We start from the raw sequence: 26,964 nt of genomic DNA, 5'->3' as shown, positions 1-26,964 counted from the left end.
AATATTCTGGTAAACAGAAAACCCTTTGGCCTTAACGGTAACACTGATTGCATTGTTGACTGATATCTCATAGAACATGAATTCAAAGAAGGTCAAAGCAGGGATTTGCATTAATCTCTAACAGCTGACCAAGTGCAAAGGTCATCCAATTCCTCGAAGTTAAAGTGATATACCTGTGGAACTTTTACTGGCTACAGTTCTAGCTACACCTCCTTTCCCTGCACAAATATAGGCTAAAGTTCTGGCTCCACCTCCTTTCCCAACATATAAACATTGCAGGCTGGCCTCACTAAACCACATCTGGCTACAGAAAGGAGATTCCCCAGACACAGCTCTCCTAAGGGAAGGGCACTGAGCAGGAAAAAGAAGTCAGAGGAAAGACTTTTTGAAGGAAAGTAACCATGGACCCGATCCCAAACTTTTCCATAGAAACATGGGTACTTCTGGCTACCAGCCTGCTGCTCTTCTACCTGTGAGTAATCATGCAAGCCCCTCTTGCTATGTCTCTGGAGTTGGGGAAGTAATAGGAGCTCATATATCCTCAGAGTGTTTGAGATACCAGAACAGATAAAGGGGGAATTTTTTTTTCCAATCCTGGGGCTTGAACTGATGGCCTGAGCTCTGTCCCTGAGTGTCTCTGTGCTCAAGGGTAGCACTCTTCCCGCTTAAGCACCACTTCTGACTTTTTTCTGAGTAGTTTACCAGAGACAGTGGTTTCATGGACTTTTGGGCCCAGGCTGGCTTCGAACCATGATTCTCTGATCCAAGTCTCTTGAGCAGCTACAAATACCAGATTCAACCACCAGCAACTAGCAAGGGGGAAAGTTTTGATCTTATGCAAATCCCTGGCACTCCTAATCCCAACTCCCCGTTCTTGTGCCTAAGATTATTGGGAAAATGGTTTCTTGAGGATGGTCTGATTTGACTCTCCATCTTGTCCTAGACTAACCAACCAGAATTTAGCAGAAGCAGATCATAAATATCTGGCCCTCAAGATTTGGCAGTCCTAAGGCAAGCAGGTTTCCTGGGATTCTGTCTCTTCTGTTGTACCTGGAAGCATATGAGAGCACACTGAACCATTTATACACGCCATACATTTCAGACTAAGACTTTCCCAATTATCCATGGGGGAGCCAACCTTTTGAGACCATCACCAGGAAGCTCCCAAGGGAGGACCAGTCTCAGTGGGGGTTTGGGTAGTGATGCTACATGCATAGAGGAAGTACCAACTAGCTGCTTTGTGACTGATCATCTTATCAGTGTGGGCATTGTTGGCATTGTGCTTCCCTTGTGCATATCACCACGGACAGAAGTCCCAACTCCCTGAAAGGAAGGGTGTGGAAATGCCATCACTTACTCCTCTCCACAGTGTCCTATATAAAATGAGCTTCCCTACAGCTCAATAGGGCCAAATTATCTGACCAGAGGCCTGGGTATCTCTGAAAGCTGCTCTCATTTCTCAGAAGCTAATGAAATTAGCATTCTTCTGTAGAAATAAGAACAGTGACTGGGGCCAGGTTGTTCTGGAAAGGCAGATATAAGAAAAGCTGGTCCCTCACCTGCGATATTGTTTAGAGGAAAGGAAAAACACAAAAACTTCCAAACAAATTCTAACAACAATGATACTATAGACTCAACCTAACCCTATGGCATTGAATACATGAAATTAGGCAAAAATCTTATTATTGAAGCAGAAGAATTTTTCATCCTGAAAAAATTCTAGTTTGAATCCCTTAAGGGCACTGAAGTTGGGGATGTTAATGACACAGTCACTCTACTATTGGGAACATAAAGATTTCAGGTGCTTTTAGCTACTCTTAAATTTAGAACACTTTGAAAAGGGGTAGGAGATGGTGAATGAAAGTAAATATTGCTATTTGAGGTTTTCTTGTTGCTAATTGCCTACATGTTAACCTCCATAGCTATAGGATGTTATTTCCCAAGTCAGTGACTAGCAAGTCCCCATTTGTGTACAATTAAAATATTGGCTTTCTTTAATCCTTTACAGATATGGGACCTATAAACATGGACTTTTTGCAAAGATGGGAATTCCTGGACCAAAACCTTTGCCCCTTTTGGGAAACGTCCTATCCTACCGCAATGTAAGTGCAGCTTGACCTCCGACTTTCCCTTCTGATGATGGCAAACACTGGTTTAGTTCTATCAGTAAAAAATCGCTGCCTATACCGGACACTGGTGGATGATGTCTGTAATCCTAGTTACTCAAGAAGCTGAGATGTGAAGATCCTGATTCAAATCCAGCCTGGGCATGAAAGCCCATGAGATCCTTATTGTCAATTAATCACAGGAAAGCCAGAAGTGGTGCTATGGCTCAAGTGGTAGAGCACTATCCTTATGCAAAATGGAGTTCAAAGACAACACCCAGGTCCAGAGTTTGAGCTCAATGACTAGCAAAGGAAAAAAAAGTGCTGATTATGGGGAAAATATGGGGTTTCTAGCTTACACAAATTGTGGGCACCACCTAGGGCATAGAAAGGTTTTGCTTGGGCTCCCACTTTCAGTATTTTTTGAGTGGATGCTTGCTAGTCAGGGGTCCAAACTCAGGGCCTAAGTATACTCCCTAAGCTTTTCTGGTAAAGGATAGCGCTCTACCACTTGAGCCACAGCTCTATTTATGGGGTTTTCATGGTTAAGTGCAGTTGAGTCTCAAAAGGCTGGCTTGAAAACTCAATCCTCAGATCTCAGCCTCCTGAGTAGCAAAGATTACAAGTATGTGCTACCAGTGCCTGGCCACTGATGGCATTTTTCAGCTTATGAGTTTCCTTAATTGAACAGCACAGATTTTTCTCATCTGATTGATGTTCAGCTCATGACACTTTGTCTTTCTAAGTAGGAAAAACAGAGGATTTTATTTGTACACAGGGCAGATTCCAGGAAAAGTAAAGTTAAATTTAATTTATATCTGGGGAGAAAACATGACAGGGGTTCCCAGTAGGACTTAACCGCTCCATTTACAAAAACAACAACTTCCCATTTGTTCCATAACTTACCAGCATCATTTCCCACTTCCAAACTGAAACAGCAGTTTATGAGTAAGACCACAACTTTTAACTCCTAGGGAATTTGCACGTAGTAGAATGGGATTCTCTCTCTTAACAACTGCTAAATCATTGTGGTTATTTCCATGGCTCTAGCCCACTTTCACTACCTCTGAACTCTTTAGGATTTGAGAAACAGGACAAGAGCATTCTGCTTTACTTCTTTCCCTTCAAAGGAAGGGATAAGTCTGCATAAGTCTGAACAGGCATAAATGAGACAGATGGTGGTTGTCTATTAATTTCAGATATTTACCAACAAGATAAGTTTTGTTTTCCCAAACAAAGGCAGAACCACTTACACAAAACCAGGAGAAAAGCTGTCTTCACAAAGTCATTACAAGTTCATTTAAGTGAGTGGGATAAAATATGTGCCACATGGGCTGTGTATTTAGGCCGAGGGTTTAATCCTACCTTGGTCTGATGCTCTGACCTCTGCATGGACATTTACAAGCTCCCTTTAGAAACACAGTATTAATGTCTGTGTGTGAGCAGACCTGCTATCTGCTCTCATTTCCTTTCCCAATTGTTACAAGGTACCTCTCAGATTTTAATTCTTCCAACTGAGGGTTCTGCTGCCTAAGAATGCCATATCATTTTTTCCACCTGAAAAAGCATTAATTTACTCATCATTTTCCCCAACTCAACTCTCTTGTAGATGTCTTGGGATCTTCTTTGTTCATGTTTAAAACTCACTAACTACAATATAAATGAAAGTTATTTGCATTACAATTTCAGAGGTGAAAACCCACATCAATTTTTTTTCCTGTGTCCCATGTATAGATTCCAAACTAACCAACTTTCTGAGTAGACAGGATGACTAGACAACAAGTCCACCTCATCTGCACTCATGTACTCTCATTCTTACTCAGCAACATCTCTGAGACTTCCATACCTTTGCTTTTCTGAAAGGGTCATTGGTATCTGTAAATTCCAAATTCCACAAAGAGCAGCCAAGAGAAATTGAAAGAATGCTGAAGGAGCTAAGAGAGTGTGCACATGGAAAACTCCTTCCCCTCAGTTTCACAATCTCCACCTGTTCCTGGAGAGATAATCCAAAAATAGAATTCTATAGCTGACACATAGGCAAGAAAAAACACCTCAGATAAGCCAAAGAAGTATTTCATCTTCCTTAACCAGGAAAATTCCTTCAAAATATGTGATACTCAAATTTTAAGAGTGACTTTCAATTGCCCATGCCCTGACTTTTCTGTCCTTACCCTCAGACTTCCTTGAGTCAGAACATTCCTCTGTAATTGAGAATCATTAAGCCTAATTTCATGTTATGATATTCACTTGTAACCTCTCTAGAGAAGGGGTCAGTGCCTGTAGAACACACTAATGGATTTGTATTTTCTTTCTCTTATCAGGGTATGGGGAACTTTGATGTAGAGTGCAATAAAAAGTATGGGGAAATGTGGGGGTGAGTATTCCAGACACTTCCATTGGGGGAATTGTTATGATAAAGTACCACATTACATGAGGGCAGGGGTTAGCTTAGGACTTTTGTGGTACAGCTCTTGATCATGAAGACGCTGTAACTTCATCCTAACAAACTTCCCTCATGTCACCAGGTATCTAGATCTATAATCTGAGTATGGTTGAGAGTGATTCTGGGTGACATTTCCCCCTAAGATCTCTGAGAGCCCCTAGATCCAGACACTGGATCTTGCTTGTCCATTTTCTACTCACTCACTTCCAACTCTATAAAATATATTACTTCTGAAATGTATGGCATGCAAAATGATATGCACTACAATAATATGCATTATGAGATGTGTAATTGGCACACTTAAAATATGTACTAACAAATGCCTGATGGTCTCCCCTTCCCACATAAATTCATTTTGAGATAGTAGCACAAAGTTCTTTTTAGTCTTCACTGGGTTTTCAGGCCATTACTGGGGTTTGAACTCAGGGCCTGGCACTTGATCCCTACCTCTCTACCACTCAAGCCGTACCTCCACACTTGGCTTTTTGTTGCTTATTTTGAATATGGAGTCATATGAACCACTCCACTGCGCTGGCTTCAAACCTTGATCTTCTGCATCTCAGCCTTTAGTAGCAAGGATTGAAGATGTGAGACACCAGTGCCTGAACCTTCCCATCAAATTTGAAGTTTACTGTGTGATTTTGAAAGACAGACTGTAAGATATTACTAAGTTCATTGGGAAAGGATTTAGGTTCAGCTTTGAAACTTGATTTCCAGGTATAGTTTTTCATTTTGCTGTGTTGGGTTTTGTTCCAAGCCAGAACTTCATAATATGAATGTATACAGTTACTTCCTTGTGTAATCCATTCTGCTGGTTCTGAAGGAGACACATAAGGATGGTTTAACTGCTATGCTCCCCTTTGGGCTTGTGTCATTAACAGGTCACCTGAAAAAGGGAACCTAGCTGTCTTCTTTCAGCTGCTGCAGTTTTAGTGAGAACTCTGGAAGAAGGGAGAGGAAAGGAGGTTTTGGCCCTTCCTACCTTTTCTTTTTCTCTAATTCATCCTCAGAACCCTAGGGCTAGCCACAGGCTCTGCTGAGCTCATATGACCAATGAAGGCAGAGTGACAGACTGGCAAGCATACGTTCTGTGCACCACCCAACTGCAATTCTTCTTTTCTATATTCCTGCTTGTGAGCACTTAACGCTGTCTTTCACTTATCACCTTTGTAGTATCATTCTGAAACTGAAATATTTAGTTAAGCTTATTTCTTTTATAAAACAGGAGATCCATCCCAGGCATCATACATTCTAGCGCTCTACCACAAAGCTACATTCTAAGGCAGATAATACTTTAAAAATATTTTAGAGGCTGGGGATATGGCCTAGTGGCAAGAGTGCTTGCCTCTTATACATGAGGCCCTGGGTTCAATTCCCCAACACCGCATATACAGAAAACGGCCAGAAGTGGCGCTGTGGCTCAAGTGGCAGAGTGCTAGCCTTGAGCAAAAAGAAGCCAGGGACAGTGCTCAGGCCCTGGATCCAAGGCCCAGGACTGACAAAGAAAAAAAAAATATATATATATATATATACATATATCTTAAACATACAAGTATGTAGCATGATATAAATAATATGCATGTACCACCTAGATTTAACAGAAGGCCCACCGTTGGTTTTAACTATGGGCTCTTTGAGGAACTATTTGATCTTTTAAGTGTGTCTTCCTTAGTTGATCTGGGTTGCTTTTCAGTTGACTCAAATAGATTCCATGGTCAAAATCACTGACTGAAACTAGAATTTAATATTGCTATGCGTGTACAACCCTGGGTGTGGATTATGTAACTTCAGGATCAAAGTCTGGATTCCAAACTGTGGCTTTAATACAGAATCTGGCTTTTCTTTAAATAATTTCTTTTTCCCCAACACAGATTTTATGATGGTCGACAGCCAGTGTTAGCTATCACTGATTCAGAGATGATCAAAACAGTGCTGGTGAAGGAATGTTACTCTGCCTTCACAAACCGCCGGGTAAGCATCGTTATGGAATGTATAAACTTTTATCTGTATCGTTTTTATTTTAAAACAACTATAGATTAGCAGTAAGGCTCCACAACCATACACAAGGAGTTCCATATCCTCTTCCTACTCCCTTTTCCTAATAGTAATATCTTGCATAAATATAAATGTAGCCCATTCCTGTTCATATGTCCATAGGAGCTGGTTACAATGACAAAGGTACAGTCTGCATATCTTAATTAGATACATCAATTTCCTGTGCCCTAATTTTGTGTGTGTGCACGTGCATGTAGATCTTTGTAAATTTATCATGTCTATAGACTTCTATAACAAGCACAGACAAGATACAGAACTGTTTCTTTACCATGAAGCTCTCTTACTATCCTCATCGAGTCACTAAGTGTATCCTAGTTTTCCACTGAATAGTGTGTCACCCATTTATCATTTTGTGGATTGTGTTTTGGGGGTCAAAATGAAAATTATTTGACCAGTTCTCCTGTATGTTCTTTTGGTAGATTCTTCTGCTACTGCAAAAAACCATCGAGCCTCTTCCTATGGGTCCACTTCTTGTTCTCTACTTTCTTACATTACATCTTTCCCTTCTGCAGCACCACACTCTTTTGGCTATTGCACTTGTAAAGTGAGCCGAGTGCCTGTGGTTCATGTCTGTATTCCTGCATACTCACGAGGTTGAGATCTGAAATTCACAGTTACAACCAGCCTGGGCACAAAAGTCTCTGAGCCTCTTATTTCCAATTAAGCAGAAGAAAAGCCAGAAGTAGAGCAGTGGCTCAAGTGACAGAGCACTAGCCTTGGGTGAAAAAGCTAAGGAACCTGGAATACAGCTTATCGGTATAGTTCTTTCCTAGCAAACATAAAGGCTGGGTTCGCTTCCTCAGCACCAACAAACAGAAAAGGCCAGAGTGGTGCTGTGGCTCAAATGGTAGAGTGCTAACCTAGAGCAAAAAGAAGCCAGGGACAGTGTTCAGGCCTGAATTCAAGCCCCAGAAATGGCAAGGGGAAGAAAAAAAAAAGCTAAGGGACAGTGCCCAGGCCCTGAGTTCAACCCAGGGACTAGTGTGTCTGCACAAGCATGTGCGCACACATGCACGCATTCACACACACACACACACACACACACACACACAAAAGTCTTGATCTAGTTAGACTAATTCCTCTCACTTGATTTCTTTTTTCAGTTTGTATACCAAACCTTAGTTCTATCCTTCCATGAAATTCAGATATAGGAGAAATTTTGATTAAACTTGAAGTGAACATATAGATAACTAGAAAGGAAATCCTTTTCCTTTACTTAGTATGGCAAGTCATTCAATCTATGAGAACAACCTCTACTTTTCTTGGATTGCTCTGCCAAGTCAGCTTGAAAGACATTATAAATACTGTTAGATTTTAATACGTTATTATTTTATTTTTGGCATGTTTATATATGGTGTTGCTTTCTGAGTATGTTCTAAGTAATACTGTTATTATATACAAATGTAATTGAATTTTGTGTTGATCTTATCCACAACTTTGCTGAATTTACTGGTTCCATTTCTTTTTTACATATGCTTTCAGATGTTCTGTATGCCCAATGGCATTACTTGAGAACAGAGGCACTTCTACACATTACTTTGCATTCTCTAAGTGGTCTTCTATTTCATTTTATTTAACTTACCTTATTGTACTAGCAAGGCCCCCTGGGAGAATGCTGAGGAAGAATGATGAAAGCATACTCCTTCATGATTTCTGGTTTTCTGAGGAAACTTCCAGCCTCTCACCACTCAGTATGTTGTTAGCCAAAGTCTTCCTTTCATGATATTCTTCTCAAGTCGAAGGAAGTTTCCTCTCTTCCATTCTGCTGAGATTTTTTTTCATAAAGGAGTGTTTTGTTTTGTTCTGTTTTTTGGCCAGTCCTGGGGCTTGGACTCAGGGCCTGAGCACCGTCCCTGGCTTCTTTTTGCTCAAGGCTAGCACCCTACCACTTGAGCCACAGCGCCACTTCTGGCCATTTTCTATATATGTGGTGCTGGGGAATTGAACCCAGGGCCTCATGTATACGAGACAAGCACTCTTGCCACTAGGCCATATCCCCAGTCATAAAGGAGTGTTAAAGCATTCCATTTTAGCCCAATATATGGCTATGAGAAGATACATGAAAGTTTCTAGAAAGGAAATACAATAGCTTTTCATTTTCTGTGGTCCTATATAAATATTAAGTGTACAAGAGCCCCATGCATTTACATTATTCCTAATTCTTCAAATATTAAATATAATTCTTTAACCTTATTAATCTAGGAATCCCATTTCAAACTGGTCAAGGTATAAATTTAGATAAATGGAGGCCAGGTCTGAAGCAAAACTTTGTCTACTTATTATCTATACAAATCCATTTCTACTCTGCATAGCCCTACAAGATGCACTGGTCTTGGGCCTCTCAATTTTACTGGAAGAACAAGGAAACAAAAAGGACTTGCATTTCAAGGAAGATGGGAATACAAAGACTTGCAACCAAACCATGTGTCCACATGCCTTCTCCATACTCACAAGAGAAACAAAATTATTTTTTATATTTATTGAACATGTCCCATGGGGCATGCCAAACAGTAGAGAATGTCACAATTACCAGTGAGATGGCTGCTTAATGATGTTCTACAACTATGGATAGCTCCACAGCTTACATAGAGCTTAAATCTTTTCTTTTGGAATCTAGAGTTTTGGTCCAGTGGGATTAATGAGAAAAGCTATCACCATAAGTACAAATGAAGAATGGAAGAGAATAAGAAGTCTGCTGTCCCCGACTTTCACCAGTGGAAAACTCAAGGAGGTAACCAAACATGATTATTATAATCAAGAAACTTAAAAAATGAATCTGAGAACAGAAAGAGAATAAGATCATAGTCATTTTTCAAGGGGCACTGCTCTGAGAAAAGAAAACCTAACAACCAACCCAGGCACCAGTGGCTCATGTCTGTAATCCTAACTACTCACAAGGCTGAGATCTGAGGATTGCCCCTCAAACACCAGATATGGCACTGTGGCTCAAGTGGTTAGAGCACTAGCCTTGAGCACAAAGAGGATCAGGGATAGCAGCTAGGTGCTAAATTCAAGTCCTACAACTGACAAAAAGAAAAAGAAAAAAGAAAAGTGATATTTCAGGTGATATTGTCCAAAATGAATTGTACTCATTTTCTGGCTTATGAAATGGTAACCCCTCTTTTCAACATCTTAATGATAACTTTTCATTCATATTTTTCGTATATTTTTTAATCTATGTTGTACTCAGGAATGTCTAGTCTTTCTGGACTTGAATCTCTCCATTTAACTCAAGGTATTATTGTGTTATCTGCTTAGATGTTTCCCATCATCAAACAATATGGAGACATCTTGGTGAAGAATCTGAGACGAGAAGCAGAGAAAGGCAAGCCTGTCACTCTGAAGGAGTGAGTATCATTGTAGCTGCTTGGGTCTGAACTTGTCACAAGAACTTAAGAGCTGCTTGCTGGCAATTTTAGTAGGTGTGTGGAGGACAACTCTACTGGGCCACTCAAGGAAGGACAAACTCCCAAGACAAGGCAAGGCCACTGAGGTGAATATAGTCTTCACTCTTGTGAAGAATCCAAGCAAATCATTTTAGCTGTTTATCACCTTGTATATCCTAGACAAGTGAAGAAACATACCGACAAGAATCCAATGTGTATTTCACAAAGTTTAGAATAGGGAGGGAAGGGAGGGGAGGGGAGGAAAGGGTAAAATGTTGAAAGAGGTGACATTGGTCAAGATATGCTGTGGTTATAACTGCTTTGTTAAAAGGCAACTCATTTGTACAACTACTTGAAGATAATTATAAAAGAAAAAGAAATTATAGCCTGCCATTGGTGGCTCATGCCTATAATCCTCCCTACTCAGGAGGTCAAGATCTGAGGATCTTGATTCTAAGCCAAACTGTTCAGAAAAGTCCTCATGAGAATCTTATCTCCAATAAATCACTGAAAAACTGAAAGTGACACTGTGACTCTTAAGTGGTAGAGTGCTAGCTTTCTGCAAAAGCACTCAGGGACAGTGCCCAGGCCCTGAATTCAAGCCCCACAAACAAACAAACAAAAAAAAAAATATATATATATATATTCATACTAAAGTTGTGTGCAGGAAGCACACAAGTGGTAGGGAAGGGAATGTACTTGGTACATATTCAGATGGTGTGATAGGAAGTAGCAATGTGGAAGATGGAATTCCTCATGCTTTGCTGAGATAAAAGCAAAGTACCAGTTGTGAAATTGTTGCCCACACTTAGCAGGCTGAAGGATCTAGAAATGGTATACTGTTATTGTTTAAACTGGGATATTTTGAATTATGCAGAAGCCACAGGGGTAAACTTAAGACAACCCTGAGCACACTGGAAACATGCGGTTAATGTTAAAATTTTGAAAGTTTCTTTGCCTATATTTTTTGTTTTATTTGGTTTTCATTGTACTAAGCATAGAGCCTAGGGCCTTTAAAATACTCTGCAGATGAATAACCACTTAACCACATTCCTTTCCTGGAAAAATCACTGTGCTTTCACCAAGAATATTCTTTCTTTTTTTTTTTTTTTTTTTTTTTTTTTTGCCAGTCCTGGGGCTTGAACTCAGGGCCTAAACACTGTCCCTGGTTTCTTTTCTTTTCTTTTCTTTTCTTTTTTTTTGTTGTTGTTGTTGTTTTGCTCAAGGTTAGCACTCTACCACTTGAGCCACAGTGCCACTTCTGGCTTTTTCTATATATGTGGTGCTGAGGAATCGAACCCAGGGCTTCATGTATGCGAGGCAAGCACTTTACCACTAGGCCATATTCCCAGCCCCTTCACAAGAATATTTTTAGTTTTTCAGAAATATGTCTACCTTCAGGGTGACCTCAACTCCTTGGGACTGGGGAAAAGTTGATATATCAGTAGCTTGAACAGGGGCTTTGGAAAGGAGTCATGCTCCTGGCTACTCAGAACAGGGTGGCTGTTAAGATAATGAGCTGCAGGAAAAGAGCTCAAGGCATAGAATCTGTGCAAAGGCAAGATCTACATCAATGTCACATTTCTTTAGTTCTCCAAGGAATCACATACACCACCCTTGTCCCATTGAAGCATCAACTATCAGCCACATTTAATTCATACTGCTTGGATTTGTCTGGTTATGGATCTTTGTATTTCTGAAAACTCAGAGGTTAAACAAACTTACCATCATGGCCTCATCGCCCCAAAACACAAAGAAAATTGCATGACTGGTATCTGATAAACACTTCACAAATGTGATGAGACCAGAAATGCCCACTTGTTGATCTAGCAAGGAATTTTGACAGTGCATGGCTCTCTCCATGTCTTGCCCTGGTACATGAATTACCTTGAATTTGTTCATTCGTGTGTAGCAGAAGAATTGGAATGAGGTACAGTTCACCCATGTCTTTCTATACACAGAATCTTTGGGGCCTACAGCATGGATGTGATCACAGGGACATCATTTGGGGTGAACATCGATTCCCTCAACAACACAAAGGATCCCTTTGTGGAAAAAGCCAAGAAACTTACGATTTGATTTTTTTGATCCGTTGAATCTCTCTGTGGGTATGTAAGCTATTTCTTCTATCTCTTCTTTTATCTTTCTTCAAAGGAACTTTAATAATATACCTAATGATTCATTTGCTCATATTATGCTAACACAATGCCTTTTATACTTCCACAATGCATGTATTATCAGCATGGTCAACTGCAGAACACTTCTGTCCACTCTTGAACTTTTTCATCATCTTCCTCCAATCTCCCCTGAACTAAACCACCACTAATCAACTTTCTGTTTATGTAAATGCGCCTGTTCTGGAAAATCATATAAATGGAATCATAGACTAGATGATATCTTATACTTTGCTTCTTTTGTTTGGCTCTGTATTGTCAAGTAAAACAGGGACTATCATTTTAGTGTTCTCTGACTAATTATATTCCCTGTAAGTTTATGGAAATTCAAGTTATTTTCACATTTTTGGTATTGTGAATATTGCTGCTAAGAATGTTTTCATAGAAAATTGTGAATATTGAAGTCTTTTGCTCATATAGACCTGACCTATTTTCATTTTTGTTATCAGTTGTATGATTTCTTTATATATTCTAAGTAAAACTCCTTTGGCAGATTTTCCTCCTATTCTGTAGGTCTCTATTCACAATTATTAAAAATCAGCATATGTTAATTTCACAAAGGGAGGGGTTTCATTGTGACATTCCCATACATGCATAAAATCTTTGATCATATTTATCCTCTGACATGCTATTGTTTTCCTTTTCTCTAGCCTTGTTTCCATTCCTTACCCCATTATATGAGATGTTAAATTTATCCATGTTTCCACATGACTCTGTGAACTTTTTCTGCGAATTTGTAAAAAGGATGAAAGACAATCGTCTGGATTCAGACCAGAAGGTAAAATGGAGTGGGGGTGCTGGATGTTTGAAGGCTCATGTCTATAGGCTTAACTGCTCAAGAGGCTGAGATCTGAGGATTGTGGTTTGAAACTAGACTGGGTAAAAAAGTCTGAAAGGCTCCATCACCAACTAACCAGCAAAATGTTAAATCATGGGCAGAGCTCAAAGAGTAAGACATCAGCTGTGAGCAAGAAGTGAGAGATCTTGAGTTCAAGCAATAGCTTGGAGGAATGTTGCTGCTCATATACTGACAAAATATTCAACAGTTTATATGTAGTTTGTACCTGTCTCTCTGTATTTTGTTAAAAAATAAACAGGGTATATGGAGTTTAGACGGGGGAAGGGTTTGCATTTGGTGTAAATAAAGAAGGTGGACATTTGACAAATAGATTAAGAATAAATCAAACAAATCAAGTTGATCATTAAATAATAGAAATGAAAGCTAATATACCATGGCATAAATTCTGGCAAAATAATAATTTTGCCACTTACCTTCTTTTCATAACACTATCAAAGAATAATGAATATTTGTTGGTAAATCACATTTATTGCTATTATCAAATCTGCAGCACTTATATTGTCAAAGGATCAGTTTAATATCAAGCCCTATTTATGATACTCACTTAAATACAGCCCTACTAGAGTACTAACCTCTAATATTTGCATGTATGAGAATCATGAGACACATTAAAAGAATTTAAGGAGGGAAAGTTATAAGAAAGCATTTATAAAGGTGAATTTGATCATTGAACACCATATACATATATAGAAATACCATTATAAACCACACTGCACAATTGAACTTTTCTTTTATAAAGGACTTTCAAAAAACATAAATCACTATTTCAAAATCATATTTACTATTACTGTACCCCACAGCTTCTGCGGTCAGGGTCATTTCAACTCCAAATCTCTCCTCTGACACTCCTACCAGGGTAGCTAAAGGAGTTAGACCTAAGCTAAATGTGAGCCTCTTCTGGCCTGGAGAAGGCCATGGTGTCTCTAGAAAGCTCAGCTATCAGGTGAATGCCTCAGCTTTTCCATATGCAGCCTGGAGAAAGCATAGGCTGTCTTCAAGTCAGGTAGCATGGGTAACTGTGGTGTCATATATTTTGTAGTGTTCAGGGGGTGTGCAGGGTATGAAAATGCTAACACAAAAGTTGACATTGTACAAATTTGTACAAAATTGTACAAAGTTTACCTGTACAAATAATAATGCATTACTCTGTGTGCCACTGGTTAATAATTAAGGCAGAAGAACAGGGATCAAAGTCCATGTCTACTTCCTCATTAAGTAAGTGTGACAGGAGGACACAGCCAATATTTGGCCAGAGTCTGTGTCTAGAAGTCAGAAAGAGGGCTGGGGATATAGCCTAGTGGCAAGAGTGCCTGCCTTGGATACCCGAGGCCCTAGGTTCGATTCCCCAGCACCACATATACAGAAAACGGCCAGAAGCGGCGCTGTGGCTCAAGTGGCAGAGTGCTAGCCTTGAGCGGGAAGAAGCCAGGGACAGTGCTTAGGCCCTGAGTCCAAGGCCCAGGACTGGCCAAAAAAAAAAAAAAAAAAAAAAAAAAGAAGTCAGAAAGACTTGGGAGAAAAAGAGCAAAAAGTGTTAGTCATGACAGAGAAGTTCCCTGGACTTCTCTCAGGAAACCACTTCTTCCTCAAAGCTTGTGGAATATTGACTCAAGCAACACTAGTTTTATTTGTGGACTTAAGGGGTCCATATTCTCAGAAAAGAAGCTACACTCAGTCTTTTTTATTCATTTCTGCCTGAACAATTGTCCTCCTGTCATTGTAATTTCTCTTTCTTCTTTCAGAACAGAGTGGATTTTCTCCAACTTATGATGAACTCTCAGGATTCCAATGATAAAGAGTCACATAAAGGTAAAAAGTGATTCTTCTTGGTGTCTACACATAGGAATCAAAAGGAGGCATTTTTCTAGAAGTGATGGGGAGTTTCTGGGTAGACTATTTCTAACAAGTTGCAGTAAGATACAAGTTGCAGAATTGCATATGAAAGCCAGAGAACTTTCCAGAAACACTTGGGGATAAATACATTGGAAATCTAAAGGGAGTTCATGCCTGGCCGTCCTCAGAGATTTTGGATGACCTAAATCAGTACAAATGCTGAATCTCAGCCTTATCTAGACTCACTGAATCAGAAACCTCTGTAAGTCTACAAATGTCCTGTCTTTTTATTCCTTTTTATTTTATTTATTTTTGGTGCTGATCCTGGGACTTGAACTTCAGGACCTAGGTACTCTCTCTGGGGTTTTTCTTTTTTTTTTCCCCCCTGGAGACTAGTGCTCTACCACTTGAGTCACAGCTCCACTTCTTTGTCTCTGTTTGTTTTCTTTTTTTTTTTTTTTTGATGATGGTTAATTGGAGATAAGAGTCTCATAGATTTTCCTTCCTGGTCTGGTTTTGAACCACAATTATATCTCAGCCTCCTGAATAGGATTATAGGCATGAGCCCCTGGTGCCTGACCTTCTTTCTTCCTTCTTTTCATGGTTTTATCATTCACTTATTTCTTGACTAAAATCACTATTACCATAATGACTGAAAAGTGATGATTCTCTAATCCCACCATTTATTCTACATTTATTAATACCTAGTGTTATTAATATATTACACAATTTATATCATCATAATCTTACATATTTCCAACTTATTCTTTTTTAAGAGTCAATATTTATTCTGATTAATATTTTACAAAATTCTGACAGATATACATAGGAGAACAAATTTATTAAACACTTTACAGATTTTCCTTTCCACAAAGTAACACAGTAAGTAGCAAAATAATACTTGGCACAGTTATAAATAAACACAAATTAAAAACATCCATAGCTTAAGTATGATGCTGTTTTATGTCTGTTAATATTTCAAATTAATTCCTACAAACAACAAAGTGAATGAAAAAATCCAAAGAAGTAATTCTTGTTTACAGCTGAGAATTAAGTTCTTATTTCCTGAAAGAATCCAATTAATTTGTATCAACTATTCCCATAAGGTTCACCTCATAGACAACTTTAGAGCTAGGTTAAACTGGTTCCACACAGGACCTACGAAATAATGAAGCAGACGGTACAGTGCTGCATAGCTGGCTCCCAGCCATCTGACAATTCCGAGTTGCAGATTCTTTTTTATCATTATTTCTGGTTTCAAATACTCTCAGGTTTGCTAGTCCAAAATCCTTTAATGTGGGCTCATATGTCATCTGTTATTTTGGATAGCTAAAGCAGACCTTAATTTTGAACTCACTTTTCAATTCTTAGTACAACTGAAGGGACTGTATAAAGATTTTCCATATCCTCCTTCTCCTGAATATATACCCATCCTGTTATCATCGTCCTCACCATGCCATCCATATGTTGTCAAGCATGAACCCATATTGAGATTTTATTATCAGCAAAGTCCATACTTCACATTGAGCCTCAATGCTGGGCCTCATACATTCTGTGAGTGTTGACAAATGTATAATGACGTGTCTTCCCCTATTGTAATATCCAAAGTACTTAGGATCCTTTTCATCTGTCATCCAGGAAATTCTTCCCTGATTGTATGTATTCCATGTTTCTCTTCTCTTACTCCAGAGACTCTACCATTTCTACAAGGAATCTTCATTTCTTTTAGGGAGAAATAGTGGTAAGAAATACAAAACTTATCCAAATGCTGGTGGCTCATACCTGTAATCCTAGCTACTCAGTTGCTGAGATCTGAGGATCATGGTTTGACGGTATCCCAGGAAAGAAAGTGTGTAAGAGTCTTATCTCCAAATAACCATCAGAAAACCAATGTTATGCTGTGGCTCAAAGTGGTGGAGCACTAGACTTCAGCAAAACAGCTCAGAGACAGCACCAAACTCATGAGTTCAAGCCTCACTACCAACCAAAAAAGAAAAACAAACAAACAAAAAAAAAAACAGAAATCAACATCTTGGGGTTGGGCGATCATGACTACTGTCTTTAGTGGTGACTATTGTGTCACGTGTTCATGAGTTTCTTTTCTTTCCTTTTGGAGTTTTTTCCATTTATTTTGAAGCCCTTCATTTTTTGCTAGTAGATCTTTTTAGTAAAATATCTAATAAAATAATTTGTGTATAACTGAGAAATACTAGACTGGGCGCCAGTGGCTCACACAGCCTAGCTACTCAGGAGGCTGAGATCTAAGGATAGCAGTTCAAAGCCACCCCACACAGGAAAGTCCATGAGACTCTTATCTCAATTATCAATTAACCACCAAAAAAACTACAAGTGGAGCTGGGATTCTAGCTGACAAAAAAAAAAAACTGAGAAATGCTTTTATGTCTTCTCATATAAAGTGAGACAAATAGTGTATCTCTGAGTTTCTCCCATTCATTTACACAACTAAAATCTTCAAACATACAAACTAATCCGTAGATCTGATACTGGTGACAGTACCTGATACTGTCACCAGTATCAGATCTACCAGTGATTTAACAACCATCTAACGGAGGACAGTGGGTTCTCAATCAGAGATGGAATGACTACAGTATAGAACTGTGAAGCAGCCCTGTCTATATCTGCTTCTCTTTGCCTGTTGACCTGTCTCTTTGTTCATTAATTTCTGTGATCAAAACAATATCCTTTTCCTGTGCTAATCAGTAAAATGAATTCTAGTCACACATGAATCTTGCATGTTGCTAAAGACAATAAAGAACTGAAGATACAAGTATACTGAATTTCAATTAATGAAAATTAAAATATCCACCAGTGGCTGCAACCTACCATGGTAGGCAGCTGACTCTAAACTGTGACTTTAAAGTTCAATTTCCGTTCAGGAGCATGGCTCTACATGGAACTGCTTTATCTGAAATATTTCCTTTCCTTGTAGCTCTGTCTGATCTGGAGATTGCAGCCCAATCCATTGTATTTATTTTTGCTGGCTATGAGGCAAATAGCAGTGCACTTTCCTTTATCATGTATGAATTGGCCACTCACCCCGATATCCAGAAGAAGCTGCAGGAGGAGATTGATGCGGCTTTACCCAATAAGGTAAGGACATGATACCTGGAAATGGAATGAGATAAAGGATTGGCAAGCAGGCCTCCTCATAACTTGCAGTAGGACTTTATTTGGAAAAAAAAAAATGGGGATTGGGAGCTGTCCCTGAGATATATAGCTCAACTCTAGTGCTCTACATTTTGAGTGACAGCATCACTTCTGGGGCTTTTTTTTTTTGAGTGGTTAAATGGAAGATCAGTCTCATGGGGATCTTTTCTGCCCCGGCTGGCTTTAAACCACGATCCTCAGATCTCAGCCTCCTGAGTAGCGAAGATTACATATGCAGGCCACCGATGCCCGGTAGGCTTGATTTAAACAAGAAAGAAAGCAATATTTTTTTCATCAGAAATATGTATGGCTAGCTGCTACTGGTTCAAGCCTGGAATACTAACTACTCAGCAGGAGGAGATCTAAAGATTGCAGCCTGGGCACAAAAGTCTGTGGATTCCTATCTCCAATTAACCAATCAAAAAGCCAAAAGTGAGCTGTAGCTCCAGTGGTATAGGAGCAACTTGCAATGAAAAGGCTCAGGAACAATCCCAAGGCCCTGAGTTCAAGCTGCAGATCCAACACAAAAAGGAAGAGAGAGGGCTGGGAGGATGGCCTAGTGGCAAGAGTACTTGCTGCGTATTCATGAAGTCCTGGGTTCGATTCCCCAGCACCCACATATATAGAAAAACGGCCAGAAGTGGCACTGTGGCTCAAGTGGCAGAGTGCTAGCCTTGAGCAAAAAGAAGTCAGGGACAGTGTTCAGGCTCTGAGCCCAAGAGCCCAAGGCCCAGGAGGCAGGGAAAGAAAAAAGAGAAGGGGAAATAGAGAGAAATAGAGGAAGGAAGGAAGGAAGGAAAGAAGGAAGGAAGGAAGGAAGGAAGGAAGGAAGGAAGGAAGGAAGGAAGGAAGGAAGGAAGGAAGGAAAGGGTAGAGGGAGAGAGGGAGGGAGAGAGAAAGGAAGACAGACAAGCAGAAAGACATTTGAAGGAACTAGAGAGAGAAAAACAAAGAGAGAAATAGGAAATTAATTATATCCATAGAAATATAAGATATGCTGGCCCTGGTGCATTTGCTATTACCACAATAATACAAAGTAAAGAAACATCCACAAAACCTGGGTACCATAAAAGTGAACAATTAATTATCAGTCCAGTGTATGAGTACTTAACGGTGCAGACACTGCTGAAACCGTACTCTCCTACCTGTTAGCTGGGCAAGGCTGACTTAGCTGATTCACTTACTCAGCTCTGTTCCACCCATCCTCGCACTGCATCACAGAGCTAGAGCTGAAGAAATCTTGACAGGAACCAAGGTGTGTAGCTCCTGTGACAAACTCAACCTCAACATTATAGGCTTTCCAATGTACACCAAGAAATAGCCACATTCTTATGTCCAATTAACCACCAAAAAGTCGGACGTGGACTTGTGGCTCAAGTGATAGAGTGGTAGCTTTGAGGAAGAAAAGGTCAGGGACGCACCCAAGCATTGGGTTCAAGTCCCAAGACTGGCATAAAATTTAAAAGAAACAGTGTTATGTCATGACTAATGTTTATTAACATTTCAGTAGGGCTTTAAATAACTAAGGAAACATTTTTATTTTCTTGGAAAGACCTTTATTATATATAATGCATAGTGTATATGTGTGTAATTTTATATTGCTATAATATATTAAATAAATATGTGTATTGCATTGTAAAAAAAAAAAAAAAAGAAATAGCCACACAATTCCCACACAAAATTCCTATCTTTACGAATTTGAGAGGCTGAGGGGCATAGAGCACCTTCCCTATGGGGCTGCTGTAGCTATATGGTGGCAAGACATTTCTTCAGACATCAGTCAAGCCCTGAAACATCAACCCACAGACTGGTCCAGCACCTCAGCAAGGAGCTGACAGTGGACACCTGTTCCCAATGGAACTTTCAGCAGAACTGAAATTGGGGGCCCTGGTGGCATCCAGTCTTCATCAGTCTTTCTGTCATAATAGCACAAATTATTCATCTTGCACCAATATAATACAAGATTTCTATCCTAACACTGATCCTAGTATTAGACTATTGCTTAGGATTGCTAAGCAGGAATTGTCAACCTAAAACCCCTTAGGGGTTGGAGGCATGGCTTAGTTAGTACAGCCCTAGCCAATGAGGGAGCCAAACTGCCAAGTTCAGACTTAGATCACCAGGCTTGGACCAAAAACAAATGTCTTTTTGAAAAGCCTAGTAGGCTGGCACAGACCAGTAATCCCAGCATCACAAAAGGTTGTGCCTGGAATATTGCAAATTCAAATGAAGGCTTGTCAATGTAGCAAGTCAGTTTTTCTATATGGTGGTACTAAGGCTTGAAATTAGGGATTCATTCCTTCATTAGACTTTCATGCTCATGTCTGGCACTCTACCATTTGAGGTATGTCTCCACTTTGGCATTTTGCAGATTAATTGGAGATAAGAGTCTCATGGGCCTTTCTACCAGCATTGGCCTTGAAGCAAAATACTCCAGCTCTCAAACTCATGAGTATCTAAGATTATAGGCATGAGCCACCAGTACCCAACTAAAACTGCTTTGTGATTTTGGTGTCAGTCCTGAGGCTTGAACTCATGGTGCTGTCCCTGAGCTTCTGTGCTCAAGGCTAGTGCTCTACCTCTTAAGCCACAGCTCCAATTCTGACTTTTTGAAAGTTCATTGGAGTTAATAGTCTCATGGCTTTTCCTCCCAAAACTGCCTTCAAACAATGATCCTCACATCTCAGACTCCTCAGTAGCTAGAGTTACAGGCTACTAGCACCCAACTAATGTTTTTTTAAGACTTATTTGAAATAGAAATAGGAATAACAGATACTTTTCATTTCTATGCTTCTTTGACATAGATTTGTGGTCTCCATTGAAAGTGACAGCAACTTTAGCACATTTTTCTTTGTCAAAATCTTGGCAATCTTTTTCTTTGAGAGAAATCAGTACATGGGATTTTACTCATATTTGGTAGAAGTTAGTCCCAAATATCTCCTATATTCATAATGCCACATGTCTCACTGAGTCAAGGACCTGATTGTTTAAATACTTTGTACATGCTGAAGGCCTAGAGTGATGACAAGTTAAATTCTAGAGCCTGTAATAATACTATCATATAGCACAGATTCAGTTGAAAATTATTCCAGATTTTAATTTCCCAACATCTGTTTCTTTCTCCCTAGGCACCTGCCACATACGATGCCCTGGTAGAGATGGAGTATCTGGACATGGTGGTGAATGAAGCTCTCAGATTTTACCCCATTGCTAACAGAGTTGAGAGAGTCTGTAAAGAAGATGTCGAAGTCAAAGGGGTGTACATTCCAAAAGGGACAGTGGTGATGATACCTGCCTTTGCTATTCACTATAACCCCAAGTACTGGCCAGAGCCTAAGGAGTTCCGCCCTGAAAGGTATGGGAACTCCAGCAAAAGGGGCCTGTCCTCAACCAGGGTGAGCCATGCATGGGATAAAGAGTCTGACTGGAGGTTATATACAAGTGATTCTCCATTCATTTGAATCTGACATTTTGTTTAGGGAACCTTTTCCTTGCAAAATGGTCATCACTTTTGAAATTGTACAACCCTGCACCAGAAAAATAACACATGGGGCCAGAAATGTGGCTTAGTGGTAGAGTGCAAGGATGCATGAAACCCTTGGTTCAACTCCTCATGACCACAGAAACAGAAAAAAGCCAGATGTAGAGCTGTCACTGCAGTGGGAGAGTACTAGCCTTGAGCCAAAGAAACTTAGGGACAGTGTCCAGGCCTTGAGTTCAAGCCCTAGGACTGACATAAAAAAAAAACACGTGCCCATTGACAGTGTCAGACTTAAGATAATACTCATTAATGAACAGATGCTTGTTTTCATGGTCCTATATCTATGCATACACAGACACTGATGATTGAACCAGGACATTCTGATTGCTAGGAAAGCATACTAACTTAAGTAATACCTGTAGCACTTTTATATTGATTTTACTTTTCATGTACCATATAACTAAATTTTTCCGGAATGATCTAAAATTTGTGATCCTCCTCCATTCACATCCCTCAGTAGCTTAATTACAGGTATGTAACACCATATTCTTGTATGGCAACCCCATCCACACACACATCCCAACCCTCCCCTGACTCCAGTATTGCGCTGTTACAGATCACTTGTATAGATTTCACAACGTTCCCTAAAGTATAATAATTCTTGGAAGCATATATAATGTTGATGCTCTCATCACTCCTCCTAAACAAATGTCTTCTTTAATATAATGAATTAAGAAGAATTAATCTGAATAACTCAAAGGATTTCAGTCATTTTTAACTTAATGGACGAGGTAGACAAAATGTCAGTGATAGAAAAAGAGCAGAGGATCAAACCATGCCATTATAGGGGGGCAGAGAGAAAGGGAAACAAGATTTAAGAAAAGAAGAGGAAGAAAAAGAAAAATGAGAGGAAGAGGAGAAAACAGCAGGAGGAAGAGAAGACAAGCAAGAGGATGAGGAGCGTAACAAATGACAGGAAGAAAAGAAAGCCAAGGGGAGGAGAGAGAGGAAAGGAAACCTTAAAACTCCCAAGTGGTAGAGATTTGCTCCTGCTCCTGTTCCTGCCTCCAGGAACATCTGAACAGCTTCCGTGGGAGCCAGGGCATTATGTTACTTCAGGCAGTCTAATTCCCTTTTACAGTAGAAATTGGAATTATGGTGTATGTTACATTTTCCATCAAACAGTATTTATATCATCTCAACAACACTAGAAGCTTCTATAAGGTAAGGGGTGCAGAAATGAGCTTCAGTGTACATTTCCCAAAGTTAAATGCAGTAGTATAAACTGGCCAGTCCAGAAGTCTATCCCGTATACTACAGGCTATGGACATATGAATGACCATTGCAAATATACAGTTCTTGAGAGGTTTGTGTTCCATTAACTGGTTTTCATTCACATTGTGATACCAGGTTCAGCAAGAAGAACAAAGACAACATTGATCCGTACACATACCTGCCCTTCGGAGCTGGGCCCAGAAACTGCATCGGCATGAGGTTTGCTCTCATGAACATCAAACTTGCTGTCATCAGAGTCCTGCAGAACTTCTCCTTCCAACCCTGTAAAGAAACCCAGGTGAGTCAGAAACTTTCTGTATAAAGAATGAATGATTTACAAGGAAGTCCTTTTTCAAATTAGAGATCTATTGCATGTATCAGTGTATATATGTATATGTTTAATATTTTATCATTAAAATATTAATATACATTTTAATATTTTCCTAGTGGAAAATTATCTATTCAGAGCTAGTTTTAAACTTTAATGGTTTATTTCAAGTTATAAATCTGTGGAGGCATAAAGCACAATTAAACTGATCTAATAGTCAATTCAAGTCAGCATGACATGATTCTGTGTGAGCTCCTTGACATTGAGTAAGGTTTTAAAATTGGCTTCAAATTAACTGATAGAAATAGTTTGGTTTCAGGCTGAGAATATGGCCTAGTGGTAGAGTACTTGCCTCACATACATGAAGCCCTGGATTCGATTCCTCAGCACCACATATATAGAAAAAGCTAGAAGTGGCTCAAGTGGTAGAGTGCTAGCCTTGAGCAAAAGGAAGCCAGGGACAGTGCTCAGGCCCTGAGTTCAAGCCCCAGGACTGGCAAAAAAAAAAAGAAAGAAATAGTTTGGTTTCAAATTAACTGGAGATGAAACATGAAAGTACAGTCAAAAGAAGTTTGAGGGCTCCACTTTACCAGAGCTTACCAAATCCCTGCAATTAATGTTTCCAAACCACTTGTGTACACTGTCATCACCAAGCAGCTTAAAATAATCATGATGCTTGGTCATCTCAGGTATTTAAAAATAACTCAAAAGAACATGGCTTTCAAAGCTCCTCATTGGTGAATCACTGACTTAAAGCACTGCTCTAGCTATAAAGAACTTCAACAATGTAGCTGTCCTACTTGTCCTCACATTTCAAGAGCTCTGTCCTGTATAAACAGGAATCCTTTACTATTCACGCAAGCCATCAACAATTCAAGTCCAAATTCAATCTCCAAACCCCAACAAGGAGCTTTCCCCATCTTGTCCAGACCCCATGGATTCCTCTGCTCTATTATGGCTTCCTGTAGGCTGTTTTCACCTATGTGGATAGCACCTATGTTGTCATTAAGCCATCTGATTTGGTTCTCTGTATTTTCTTTATGTTGAAAATTGTCCCCATTAGTTTCTGCTTTACCTCCCTTCAATTCTTCCACAATTGCCAGCCATGTGGAGTTTGTGCATTAAAATCCTTCAGTAAATGTTTAAGAAGTGATATCCAAGGCAGGAAATGTGGCTCACTGGGAGAGTGTTTGCCTAGCATGCATGAAGCCCTGGTTTGATTCCGTTCTACCACAGAAACAGAGCCGGAAGTCCTGCTGTGGCTCAAGTAATAAAATCTAGCCTTGAGCAAAAGCAGCTCAGGGACAGTGCCCAGGCCCTGAGTTCAAGCCCTAGGACTAGCAAATATATATGCAGAAGTGGCATGCAATTATGTTGGAGTTCTTTTATATTCACCTTAAAATATTTTAATACATGTCATTTGTACATATCTTTCAGTGCCTCTTTCTCCAGGGAAAATAAACTGTGTATTGTTTTTAAGTTGTCTAATAAGGTGATACATTTAGAGAAAGTCCATAAATGCTTCTTTTGTAGAAATTAAAAGAACAACGTGCCCTTTCATGTGAAATGAATTTTGAGCAGGTTAGTTTCCAGGTCTACAGCACTTCCAATATAACTCCTCCCTCCCATTGACATTTTGCATGGTGAGAGTAGCACAGTTATCCCTCCCTTTCACTATACAGTTCTGCCCAGACCACTCTCTGAAGCTTTTACTCTCCCTGTTCTGTTCTCCAGGTCCTCTCAGTTTTCTTTAAATGCAAAATTGTATCTGTAGATACAGTCTGTTCATATACCAGTATATGTTTCCTGCCACTTTGACTGGTTCTTTCCTTTTCTTCTTGCCACTACTGAAGTTTGAACTCAGGGCCCTGTGCTTGCTCAACTTGCTTGGTCAGCTAGTGTGCCATCATTTGAGCCACACCTCCAGCCTGGCTCTTTTGCTGGTTATGTTGGAGATGGAAAGTCCTTGACTTTTCTGCCCAAGCTGGCTTTGAACCACAATCTCCCAGGATTCCGTCTACTGAGTAGGATTATATGTGTGAGCTACCCACAAGAGGTTCTTTGCTTGACTTTCACTTCCATTACTGCACTCTGCAGCTGCACCATTCCATGCTGGGAACTTGGTCTATTGCAGTTGACTGTCCTATTCTTGCTGCCAAAACCACCTCCTTCTTTTAAAAAATACAGTTCTACCAATAGTCTATGCTTATAATCCTACATACTCAAGAGGCTGAGATCTGAAGATCATGATTCAAAGCCAGCCCAAGCAGGAAAGTCTGTGAGACTCTTAATTCCAGTTAACCACCAAAACATCTGGAAGTAGAGATGTGGTTCAAAGTGGTAGAGTGCTAGCCTTGAGCAAAAGAGCTCAGGGACAACACTTAGGCTATGAGTTCAAGCCTCAGGGTCAGCACACCCCAAAAATATACTTCTATGTCTAAACTACAGAAATCTCAACATGTTCCTAACATCACCCACCTAAAAGTGAGATTTCTCTTCAGCCGTTCTAAGTCCCTTCCCAAGAAATATGCAAGTGCCATTGATCCACCATTTAAAAAGTTCTTCATTGCTGTCTCTGTGTGTGCGTGCATGTGTGAACTCACATGTGTGTGGCAATAATGAGACAAAATTCAGGGCCTCCTTTGTCCTTTCCATTGATGGCTTGCATCCTACCATTTGAGCCATATCTCTGGGCATGGTAGTTTGTTACTTAAGAGACACAAGTCTTAGGAACTTTTCAAATTATGATTCTCTAGGTTGCAGCCTCCTGTGTAGCTAAGATGGCAAGCATGATTACCAGCTTGCATTATTATTCTTTGGGGTTTTTTGGGGGGGTGGGGGGGACATTGATTGTGGAGCTTGAACTCAAGGCCAGGGTGTTATTCCTGAGCTTTTCCTTTGCTCCAGGCTAGTGCTCTACCACTTGAGCCACAGCTCCACTTCCTGTTTTTTAGTGGTTAACTGAAGGGTAAGAGTCTTATGGGGTCTTTTCTGCCCAGGCTGTCTTCAAACCTTGATCCTCAGATCTCAGCCTCCTAAAAAGCTAGGATTACAGGCATGAGCCACCAGCACCCAACTTGCATTATTGTTTTGGTTTTTGGTGTTTCTTTTTTTTCCTGCCAGTGTGGGAGCTTGGGCTCCTTGGGCACTGTCTCCGAGCTTCTTCTGCTCAAGGTTAGTGCCGTACAACATGAACCACAGCATTAATTCCGGCTCTTTGTGAATAGATTATTGGAGGTAAGAGTCCCATGAACTTTCCTGCCTGTGTTGGCTTTGAAACCCAATCCTCAGATCTCAGCCTCCTGAGTATCTAGGATTACAGGCATGAACCACTGACACCCACTTCATTATTATTCTTATGTAGCTGTTTTCCCTGTCTTCAGTGGTGGTTGGTCGTTCACTCATTGTTTCTCTACATATTTGTTCCAACAATTGCAGATTCCTCTTGTATTAAGCAAGAAGTTACTCCTTCAACCAGAAACTCCTATTGTTCTAAATGTTATGCTGAGAGATGGAGCATAAATGGAATATGAATTTCCTTCAGGAGTACTGCTATGTTCTTCAGGAACACCAGAGATTTTAACTTACTGTGTGATTAAAATAATGACCAAGGTGTGCTGAATGAACTGCTTTTGATGGATGCTCAGGAGTTCAGAAATTGACTAATCCTGCTCAGTGATTGCTAATGTAGAGTATCAATTATTTCATAATGTAGAGGAAATGGCTACATTGTCACCAAATAGGCAGATTTATCCCCTCTGGATCTTCTGGTATTATCTGTATCCACTTTCATCAGCTCCTTTTCAACTCAGTTTAAAATAAACATTTCTCTATAATTTATCAACAATTTCTTTAAG

At 39.8% G+C, this 26,964-nt stretch overlaps 1 protein-coding gene and 1 pseudogene across 1 annotated transcript in view; both read left to right on the top strand.

Moving 5' to 3' along the window:
* LOC125367244 (cytochrome P450 3A25-like) overlaps nucleotides 1–26,712 on the top strand; it is a 75,308-nt gene extending 48,596 nt beyond the window's left edge. The window contains exon 14 of the transcript XR_007214022.1: nucleotides 26,644–26,712. The gene's annotated coding sequence lies outside the window, so the exon portion shown is untranslated. The remainder of the gene's footprint in view (nucleotides 1–26,643) is intronic.
* Nucleotides 285–26,712, top strand: LOC125367240 (annotated as a pseudogene).
* Nucleotides 26,713–26,964: the final 252 nt, after the last annotated feature.

The sequence above is a fragment of the Perognathus longimembris genome, chromosome 1 (genome assembly GCF_023159225.1).
Source record: "Perognathus longimembris pacificus isolate PPM17 chromosome 1, ASM2315922v1, whole genome shotgun sequence".
In the NCBI taxonomy this organism is placed as follows: Eukaryota; Metazoa; Chordata; class Mammalia; order Rodentia; family Heteromyidae; genus Perognathus; species Perognathus longimembris.
The sequence above is the reverse complement of the archived record's forward strand: the minus strand, read 5'-3'. Positions and strand labels throughout refer to the sequence as shown.